Source organism: Dipteris shenzhenensis, chromosome 26 (genome assembly GCF_047967505.1).
Source record: "Dipteris shenzhenensis isolate YYH24624 ecotype China chromosome 26, Dip_SZ_1.0, whole genome shotgun sequence".
NCBI lineage: Eukaryota > Viridiplantae > Streptophyta > Polypodiopsida > Gleicheniales > Dipteridaceae > Dipteris > Dipteris shenzhenensis.
In genome coordinates, this window is record NC_141621.1 from 33,687,336 (window position 1) to 33,698,139 (window position 10,804).

General features: G+C 37.7%; 1 pseudogene; it reads right to left on the bottom strand.

The window, feature by feature from the left end:
* Positions 1-1,658: 1,658 nt before the first annotated feature.
* LOC147884983 (uncharacterized) lies at positions 1,659-2,242 on the bottom strand (annotated as a pseudogene).
* Between the last annotated feature and the right edge of the window lie 8,562 nt (positions 2,243-10,804).

Genomic DNA, 10,804 nt, shown 5'->3' on the forward strand with positions numbered 1-10,804 from the left:
TTATGCAATCTATCAAGCTTCATTTGTGTTAGAGGAATGTTATACTTCTTAGTTCAACATTCGCTTATCTAGTTTGGCATTTCCATCAAGCATGGAAAGCTTAACTATGCACTAAATGATAGTCCAAAAATCACGTAAGGACCACGTCCTCACTTGGTAAACTTAGCCTAGAACTCCTTGAGAGTAAAAACTAGAACTAAATCTCCCAATTGCAATTCTTTCGTCATGATTCAGCTATCATGAAACTGCTTTTGCCTTCTTTTCAAAGCATACATTCTTGCTATAGTAGCTAGTCTTGTTTCATCATACTGTTCCGATTCTTCTAGCCTCTCTGACAGTTCATGTCCTATCCACATAAGCTCTTTAGCCACTCTTAAGGTTGGGATCAAAAATTCCATGGGCAATATGGCATCTAGTCTAAACACCATTTTAAACGGTGTTGTTCCAATAGCTATCTTATAAGCTACCCTGTATGCCCAAAGGTAACTTCATTTCCCAATCCGTTTTCGAATTGCTCACGATCTTCGTTAACACTGACCCTAGTATCTTATTTGTGCTTTCAACTTGGCCACTGGCTTGTGGATGATAGGGTGCTGACTTCTTATGAATGACCATAAAGATATCCAGCAGATTTTCAATGACTTCATTTAGGAACTGCTTTCCACGATCACTTACAATTTCAATTCGCAGGGCCATAAGCGAACATACAAGAGTCTCTGCCCACTTTGGTGCTATTGGTGACATATGATAGGGAGTTATGCCATTAAGAACATTGGGATCTATACCCATCTCACAAGAATAACCTCTAACATAGTCATATACATCTTTCCTCATAGAAGGCCAAAAGACTCCCATGCGTTCCACTCTTTGTAAGGTTTTCTCTAGAGCCATATGGATATTACCTATTGCCACATGTGCCTACTCCAGGTAAGACTTTGCTTTGTGTGCATCAATGCACATTCGTAGAACTTTATCTCTACCTTTCTTGTACAATATACCATTCTTAGACACTATATGTCCCAAAGATCTTGCCTTGTCATACCATGAACACGCACTTTTCTAGATTCAAGCACAGCCTATAAAGTCTGCACTTGTCAAATATAGCTCTAAGTTGTGATAAATGGTCTCCTCTTTATCTGGAGTGAATGCATAAATTGTCAACATAACATTCCAGAAAATTTCTCAAAAATTCTCTAAGTATGTGACACATGAGTCTGTGAAAGGTGGTTGGTGCATTCGTCAACCCAAACGACATAACTCGATAGGCACATGCCCCTTTCATCGCAAATGTCATCTTGTGTTGATAATCTATAGCTATATATACTGGCCTTGGATCCTCCCCTCGAAGAGCAAGATCCACCCGTTTCGCATCTTCAAGTTCATCATAAGACACATCGGGAGTGATACTCATTCTATCCGGCTTCTGAACCAATATCTTTCTTTCCTCGACTGTATACTTCTTGTAATGTGAAGGAACACCTGAAGACTATTTGTCATTCTTGTTTTTTGTGTCATTGTTCATTTCCCATTTTGACAAACAATATTTGTCCTTTCCCTTACTTTCGTTGTGGTTACTTTCATTTTTTGTTTCTTTTTCAAGTGGCATTGAACTTTTCATTTCAATTTCAGTTTACGGGCATCAAGTTCAAAGATTTGTGTTAAGTAGCAACTTGACACCTTGTCTTTGATGCAATCACTAGCACCAACCCATTTAAAATATTGAGACTTCCCATTACTGCTCGTTGTCATCACCACTGTCTTCTTCCTGCACTGTCTCAACATTGTTCCAACCCAATGACATCATTAACTTTAAGCTCATTTGATTTGCCGTTTTGTTGTCTCTGGCTTAGGTTAAGCTCAACTTGAACATGTTTTCCATTCCTAAGTTTCAACATCGTCTTCTTTGATTTCTTGGCAAACCTTCTCTCTCGTTTATTTGGTTTTCGTCTTTTTGACTCATCTTCAAAGAGAGTTTCATCTGATGCATCATAGAATTCCAACTCGTTATCCTCAATATCAGGCTCCTTGTCATCTGATTCTCCAACCAGTTTCTCACCCTGAACGTCTTCAAATGGCGAGATATCCATCTTTCACCAAAGATTTCAAACTCTCATTGCTAGTACTTCCGTACCATATTCTTGAAGAATCTGCTCTAGGTCCTTCTAGTATGATCTCCTCATCATAATTGCCACTAGTGATATTTGTCTGCAACTTCAATCACTTAAACCATTCTCACAGACATGATGTCATAACCATCTTCATCACAATGCTTGACAGCATGAACATTTGTGCAAACATCTAACATAGCGAGAATATCATGCCAACCATATGGTTCTAACTCATGTTCCAGAAAAGGTTCAACAATATAGTCTTATGAGCTTCAGCTCCTTCACTATTTCCTTGATGGGTGTATTAAAAACATCCTTGAAGGAATGATGGTACAGACTCATCCTGATCTACAGTGGAAATCATGTCCTTGATGGGTGTATTAAAAACATCCTTGAAGGAATGATCTCGTAAGTCAATATGAGTTGTGGCACTTGGCTGTCGTAGTAGGTAGATGTAGTTGTAGCCCCAATCTTAAATCATTTTCAATGGGCGCATGAATGGGCGACCTAGGATGATCTCATAGTTGGGCTTCCTTTTGAAATCCACAACCGCAAAAGTGTGTTCATATTCTCTTCCGCATGAAGTCACAACTACTTGCTCAAGTAAGCCGATTGGAGACTCAATGAATCCATCTGCTAACTGAAGCCTCATCCTTGTCTTTCTCAAGGATGGTTTACCCCGAGATTCCCATATTTGCTTGGTGGCTATGGCTACTCCTGCTCCACTATCCAATATAGCCATACTCTTGACTTCATTGAATTCCACAAGTAAAGTAGTGTTGCCATCCTCACCATCACAGTAGTTTCCTACTTTGTTGATGGGAACAGGCTCATACTTCACTCTCTTTCTCTGGTCATCCTCCCCTTCAACATCTTATTAACTGTCATCATTAGATGAGAAGTTTGAATTCCCATCTTGGCCAAGCACTTTATGACCTCTTGCCATAACTCTGGCTTAACTTTAAGTACATCCGCTAATGGTAGCATTACTTGAACCGATGTGGAAAGCAATGCTTGAAGATTGGCAGTATCCAATATGTTCGGAGTTGGGTGGTATTGCATAGGTGCCCTCTTGACATCCTTTTCACTATTATCATCTCCCAAGAAAGAAGGTAATTCTTTCATGGTCGATGCTTTACTTGACTTGGATGAGGATGGTGTTGCAACACCATACCTAGATTCTATTTCTAAATGTGTTTGTTCCTTATCTAGGTCTATCTCCATGATAGGTGCTTTCCCTTTATTTTCTTTAGCATTTTTCTCTCTAATTTTGTTCCAAAGAGTTCTCATCCAATCTTTGTCTTTCTCATCTGGAAAACTATTTGGCACGAATGTTACGTTTCTTACTCAGCACCTCCGGGTATGTTTTCTTTTGTCTCAATGTACTTTCTGCTTACCCATCTTCTTCTTCTTTTGTTTCTTTGTGATTCCCTAAACCACAAGGCACTTGTCCCATTTTCGGTCTCATTTGTGTATGGCCCTTTGTTGACCCTTGTTTATCCATTTGTTTCCCCAATAGAGCTTGTATACCCTCAATCATCTTTTGAAATATTTCTAACCGTTTTGTTTCTAGTTCCCAATCTGGGTAAGCTCTAAATCATTCCTTGCTGGTCTGGTTAGGTCTCAGTCTTACTTCATAGGCATCTATCATCGCTTTTAATGGCTCTAGCACTTTCTCAGTAAGGACTGACCCTCCCTGAGGTTGTTCTTTTATCTCTGAGGATTTCTCCTTTTCCTTGACCTCATTGTCAAATTTGGCTTTTTCCTCATGTCTTTTCTTTGTTGCAGCCCTTCTTTGTTTGCATGATTTCTAGGAATTTCGTGAAGTCCTTTCAGAGTAGCCTTTCCCTTTTTGTCTGGATTCAATGGACAGTCAGAAACTAAGTGCTTGATACCACAATCAAGACAATAATGCGCAAGAGCTGGAACCATCGAAGTGACGTTAGTAGGCCTAGGTTGCCTTGGGGGGTAAGGACAATCCTTTACCAAATAATCTCTCGTACAGTTAAAAAAAGGTCCCAATGGTGCACTAGGAGCTCGTTTCGGATCCATCGACATCGAAGGTCTCCCCTGACCCGCAATGAACATAAACTAGCAATTTGACTAGTCACAATGGACTTGATAAAAATTGGTATATGTGCTATACACGGATGTACAATAAGATGGTAAGCTTAGTTTCACCAGATTCACAACTTTGACACAGGTGCGATCGTGTCACAAGTAGGAATTTTGCAACTTTGACCACACAATTATGTTCCACTAAGTGAGGGCTACTCACAGCAGCTGAAATCCTATCAAGATTTGACCACTTATGCTATGTCAAATGATCAAAACTTGGCTCATTTGAGATGGCTGCAACTTGGAATTTTTTGCACTTTAAGCACTAACTTTTCAACCAAATTCAAATCCAATCACATAGATGAGATGTTTAAAGCATGTAGAACGAGTGTGTATGCTCAAATCTTGCAGATCTGACAATGTGAGACTGGGACGACTGGGGATCACACCTGTAGATTTTTTAGCTTAAAGTTTTTCCATATTTTTTCACACAGCTATATTCCTTATGTCCAAAATGTGCTAAATCTCAAGTCTCATGCAAAGTGGACTTGAAAAGCTCACCCTAACACTCAGATTTCTTTAAATGCTCTCCTTAGCGGTTTTTTGCACTTTTTACTTGAAATCTGATGTTAAATGAGATGGTGGCTTAGGACTAGTATCCACAAGATCATAACAACCTATTCTATCAATCAGAATGAGAAATGAGTGTAAAAATCTTGAGTTATGCTCAATTTTGCATTTTTGACAAGTTATGGTCAAATAGCCAAATGCAAACTTTTTGTGCACATTCAACGTATGATTCCTACCTACTACTACTCCTAAACGCTAATCTAACAAAGCAAAAAGATTCTAAACTATAAAATGTACATGGAAACCAAAAAACAACACCATAGGACAACTTTTGGACTCCAAAATGGACATGGCGAACTTCACCTAAATCCTTAAGCAAAGTTGCGTCATAACCTCACTCTTTCACTCAATCAACACCCGACGACTCTCTTAACAAGTCTACGACCCTAAATTCACCTACTCTAAGGTCTAGTAGCTAGAAGGAAAGAATGTGATGAGTTCTAAGGGAGAAATCAAGGACTATCTCCTCTGCTGTTTGATTCTCAAGTTAGGTCACATCCCCGGCAATGGCGCCAGATGTTCACTCACCATTACTCTCGAGCGACTGCAAATAGTATCGAGTATAGTAGACTACGCGGCAAAGCATATACAATGTCAATACCGTGAGGGACCCGGAGGCCACACTAGATTGTCAGTCTAGGTGAATCAAACATGCCAAATGCTATGAGAATCATTGATGAGCTCAAACACGAACCTAGGACAGAAACATATGATATGCTAACAAGAAATGAGTCAAATCGACAGTAGATGATGGAACATGATTGCCAACGCTACTGGGACTCCATCCATGCCATTAGAATCACTAATGGCCTTAGAATCACTAAATGCGGTGAAATCACAAGTTAAGTGCATGACACAAGTAGAGAGCTGAAACTCAGGTCTACAAGGATCTGCGACACTCCAAATCATGATCTCAATGCATATAGGTGTGCTCCAAAACATAAGGAAGACATACATATAATATCAATGAATTTCGATAGCATTTGGTCATCAAAACTATTTGTGAGACAAACATGATCTCAATGCATATGGGTGTGCTCCAAAACATAAGGAAGACATACATATAATATCAATGAATTCCGGTAGCATTTGGTCATCAAAACTATTCGTGAGACAAACATGACCCAAACGTGAAAGTGTCACCAAACTGATGACTTGGCACAAATCTATAATCTACACTATCTAAGGATTGCGTTGGAAAATGGAGTTTCCTACAAGCAGCTATAGCCACAAGTAGTTAGCACATTTACGCCATGACTATGACGCACATACGCACACATTGCAAGCTAGAAGCACGTCAAACTGAAGTACATACACTAGAGAACACAGGTATGAAAGCTCATAAGAAAACACTCACCCGTTTGCATGTAGAAAGCACTAGAAAATCACCACTTTCTACAAACAAATCTCTCTTCTCCACAAAAGAACTCCCATACAAGTGTTGGTTTATATATCCAACACTGTCAATTCAAAATGTATCATCCCTAATCTCTCATGGGCTTCTAATCGAACTCATATTTGCAAGTTGGAAGCTGTATTTAGCCCCTATATTACAAAATTGATGGGATTTTAAGTACAAAAATGGGATTTTGCTAGTAACATTTGGCGTTGTCGATCTCGGCAATACAGTAGTAACAATAATAATAAAGAAATTTTTTTCGCCTAATGCTAATCATACTTTCTTCTTAGGGGGAAAAAAAGGCCATCCTAACCCCCCCCCCCCCCCCTTTTCCCAAAGAACCAAATTGTATAGTCCTTTCCTAAGAGGCCACCCCCCCATTGCATAGTCCTCCCTTTAGAGTCTAGGGCCAAAAAAAAGATTTTCACATTTGATATAATTTCAACTAGTGAAAGATTTTCACTTTCAATATAATTTCAATTAGTTAAAATTGGATTGCTCTTATTAATATAGGGAGAGAATTAGTAATTATTATAGAGCACTCCTCCCCTTCTGTTTCTGCTCACCGCCCTTAGAGAGGGCGAGTTGCATGCCTCCTCCCCTTTTGCAACATGTGTGCATTGCGTACCCCTTCCTCTTCTACAGCGAGGGTAGTGGGCATCCCCTCCCCTTCTTTTTCTACCCACAGAGAAAGAGAAAGCTGATCGCATGTGTGTGCATGTGGGGTGTGTGTGGTTGTGTGAGTGTTGACGGCGGTCAACAGCAAGAGGATATTTACTAAAGAGCGACACTCAAGTGGAGTCAGATCCCGTCATAACTTTTAGTTTTTTTATTTTCCTCTTAATTTTCCATTAATTTTGCGGAATGGGGGCCACGAGCTTCCCGCTTGTAAAGTCAAAATGACATTTTTGCCCCTTGTACATAAGAGAACCTTGCCCTAGTTATAAAAGGGATGTAAAACAAGCATTTTAATAACAAAGTTTTAAGTTCTAATTAGAAGCTCTGTGCGTGCATATTTGTGTTTTCTTCTTCCACTCACACCGCACCGCATGATTAGAGCATTGCTAAACTGAAGATACCAGCGGATAGCTCTCGCCAAGAGCTACAAGCCACCGCTAGTCGCATGCGTACTCGCAAACATTTCAAGCAACCTTATCCACAACCTTCCGGGTGAGTTTTCTCACAAACCAAGCATCTAAATGAGTTTCCATTTAGTGCTGTAGATTCCCGGTAAGAGGAGGTACAAGGTGGGTACAACCAGTACAGGATTTGCTGATCCGTAATTTTCTATAGAATGGAAATCGCGATTTTCACCTTTGCTCTTTTCTGAGTACTAAGTGTAAAAAAGTGATCTTCCAAGTCTAGAGAACATTCAGGCCAAGTTTGGTATTGATTGGAGTGGGTTAGTTCATTCATTTGCATGTTTAAAGTAGGATTGAGTGCTTGTCGAAAGTAACTCTTAGGTAGGTGATGTGGGCAAACCTTGTGTTCAGACAAGAGATTGACAACCTCTTGGCGTGCCTCCATGCCCTAGTCAGGCCATCCTCATCCTCGGATTGACATATATTGCTTTTACCATTATCATTCGTGATAGGTGGAACACTCACAAACATTATCCTAGGACAAAGAACCGGAAGTGTAGTGAGGAGACAAGCATTGGCGCCGTTGCCGGGGATACGATTACCTTTGCTAGAGTGAACATAAGGGTTCAAAACAATAGGTGTCTTACACATGTAGAAACATCATATATTTATCTCATAAATTTTTAGCTTAAGAGATAATTACTGTAATTATTTTAGTGAAAATTTTATGTATATCTGAAAAGAAAATTAGTAAATAAACTTTTCTGCACTCATGAAAATTATCAGAGATATCTTAGACTCTAATTGACCTATGATAAATATGGTGTTAAGTTTAGGAATCATTTATTATATTTAATCTTGGTTTTGTCCTAAAAATTGTATATTTTTGACAATATTAATTAGTAAAAAAATCCAAAAATTAAGAGGAGTTACGAATGAGTTCCTTAGGATTAAATATATACATAAAAAATAATGATTTAATTTTTTTAGTCACTTAATTAATTAAATTAAATTTTTAATGAAAAATCAACCATTATTTTATTTTAAAATCTATTAATTAAATCAAAAAAATAGATTCTGTAATTTTCTTGCAAAGAGCATGAAAGGCTAGATTTTCTTAATTTTTTTCATAAATTTTTAACAATTTTTACTATTTATTTTGAATTAAATGGAGAAATCCTCTATTTAAAATTTTGCAAAAATTACAAAAAATTTGTAAAAAACCATATTTAATTGCAAAAATTAATTTTCTAATTTTTCCTATCATATGCAACGCTAATTTTTCCTTATCATTAAATGAAGAGCTCCGTCCTAGTAGAAAATCTTTCTTGCATTTCGCTTTTTTGTTCTAACCTTTTTGTCAAGGAATGGCTCCAAAATGAACCCGCTGTGGTGTAACATACAACAAGGTTGGGACAAGCCTTGCACACGCTGCTAGGAACGTAGTCCCCTCGACTACGCAGGCGGAGGATTCAGAGCAGGTTAGTCAGTTTATTTAGTTTTGCATTGTTATTTAATTTTCATATGCATACGTGACTTAGGGCGCATAGGAAACCCTAACGAGAAACGAATACACTGTCCGAAAACTTGAATAGACCCTCTTAATGGTACCACTCTTTATGTAAATGGTACACTTTGATATGTAATAAAAAAATATAAAATAGATTTTAAAACTCTTTTTGGGTGCTATGCTTTCATATATATGAGTGCCGACATGCCGCTACACCCACCCGATCCGCGCTCCCTACCCCCAAGAAACATAGAGAGTATTACTATAGAACATCATGAAGAAATTCCTATGGCCTAGTAATCTCTCTAAACTACTAGTTTGCAAGGGAAGATTACTTGTTCTCATATACAATATTAATCTAATTATAGAATCTTAAAGAGAGAGAAGATTAATTTGGATTTTCCCCTTAGTAATTGTGCTAATAAAGATGGTAGTAATTCATCAGCTATAGCATCTTGTCAATAAGATAAAAAGATGATGGAATTCAAACAAAAAATGACAAGAAACTAACATTATAGATAGATTTAGAAGATCAAAAGAAGATAGCCACAAACATAATGAATCAAAATTCAAGAAAGAATCAAAGTCAATAAAAGAGAGGTACATACACATAAGGTGAATCTTGAAAAGTCCTAGGCTAGATCTATGAGTGCTTTAGAGGATGTAGGTGCAATGATGCAAATTAGAGGAGTGATAGTGGACAAGTTGAGCAAAGATACTTAAGTACAAAATGATTTGTCATTTTACTTACAATAAGCATCACAACAAGCCATTGATGTGCATATCTTCACTAGGAAATAACAATAAGCATCACAACAAGCCATTTTACTTACAATAATCATTACAACAAGCCATTGATGTCTCCAAAGGCGCACCACTAAAAGTACAGACTGATGTCTGTTTTTGCCCTGTACCGCGTGTTAGAACTTGGGAAGAGTGGCCTTCTTATATCGTTGCACAAAGATATCCACTACATGTTTTAAAATCAAAAGCTGAACTTGGAACATGGCTATAAAATGCAACAATATAACACGATAAATAGGACATATCTCAAATTTTCCATTTCATATATTAATTAAGCTAATTACTCTTAATTATAGCAATAATTAAGAGAGATTGATGGATTTATGTAATTAATGATTTGTAAATGCTAATATATTTCAGTTTTGCTGTAATCTCGATCCTATAATGACGAGACATAATCTAATTAAGAGAAAGATGTATAATTTTATACCAATTTCTAGAGAGAAAAAGGATTAATTCCTAATTAAAGCTTTACAAAAAAGAAATTCATACCTCTTTCTTGAAACTTGCAGGAATTGGTGCTGAAATCCCACTTGATTAGTCCTAATTGTGCTCTAACCACCACTAATTATATGCAAACTTGTCTTAGTGTAACCATAAGTGAGAGGAGAGTTAGGCTTATATAGGGAGGGAGAGTGTGGACACCTAAGCAGCTTGATTTAGCAAGAAATTAGGCGCCTATTTTAGAGAGAGGTGATGAGTTAAAGAGAGAGAATAGGTGCCACCTCCTGCCCAAATTTAGCAAATCATCCACCTTTAGAGTTTCCCCTTTTCTCCACATAGCTCCCAACTTTGGGAATTAGCCTTCTCTTTTTACAAATGAAATTTGAGGGAATCTATCAAACTAATTCATGTGCGTCATGTTACACGTTGTTCCACGGTCCAAATTCAATGCCGTAACTTACAAAATGATTCAGGGGTTTTATGAAAAAAAACAAATCTTATTTATTAATTTTGAGACTTTCTAAAATACAATAAATGAGATATTACACGAGAAGAGCTAGAAGGGTTGTAGCAAAAAAAAAACAAAAAGCAAAAGAAAAATCCACTCATGAGGAGCCGAAACAACCTCAACCTTTAGAGGTAGAAAAGAAAACCCCACCTTAGGAAGAAAACAAAGATGAAAGCTCAGGAGGATCGGCCCTTGTTGTTGCTGATAAACACTTCGAGCCATTGGAAGGACTGTTAAAAGCTTATGAAGCAAGATTAAAAC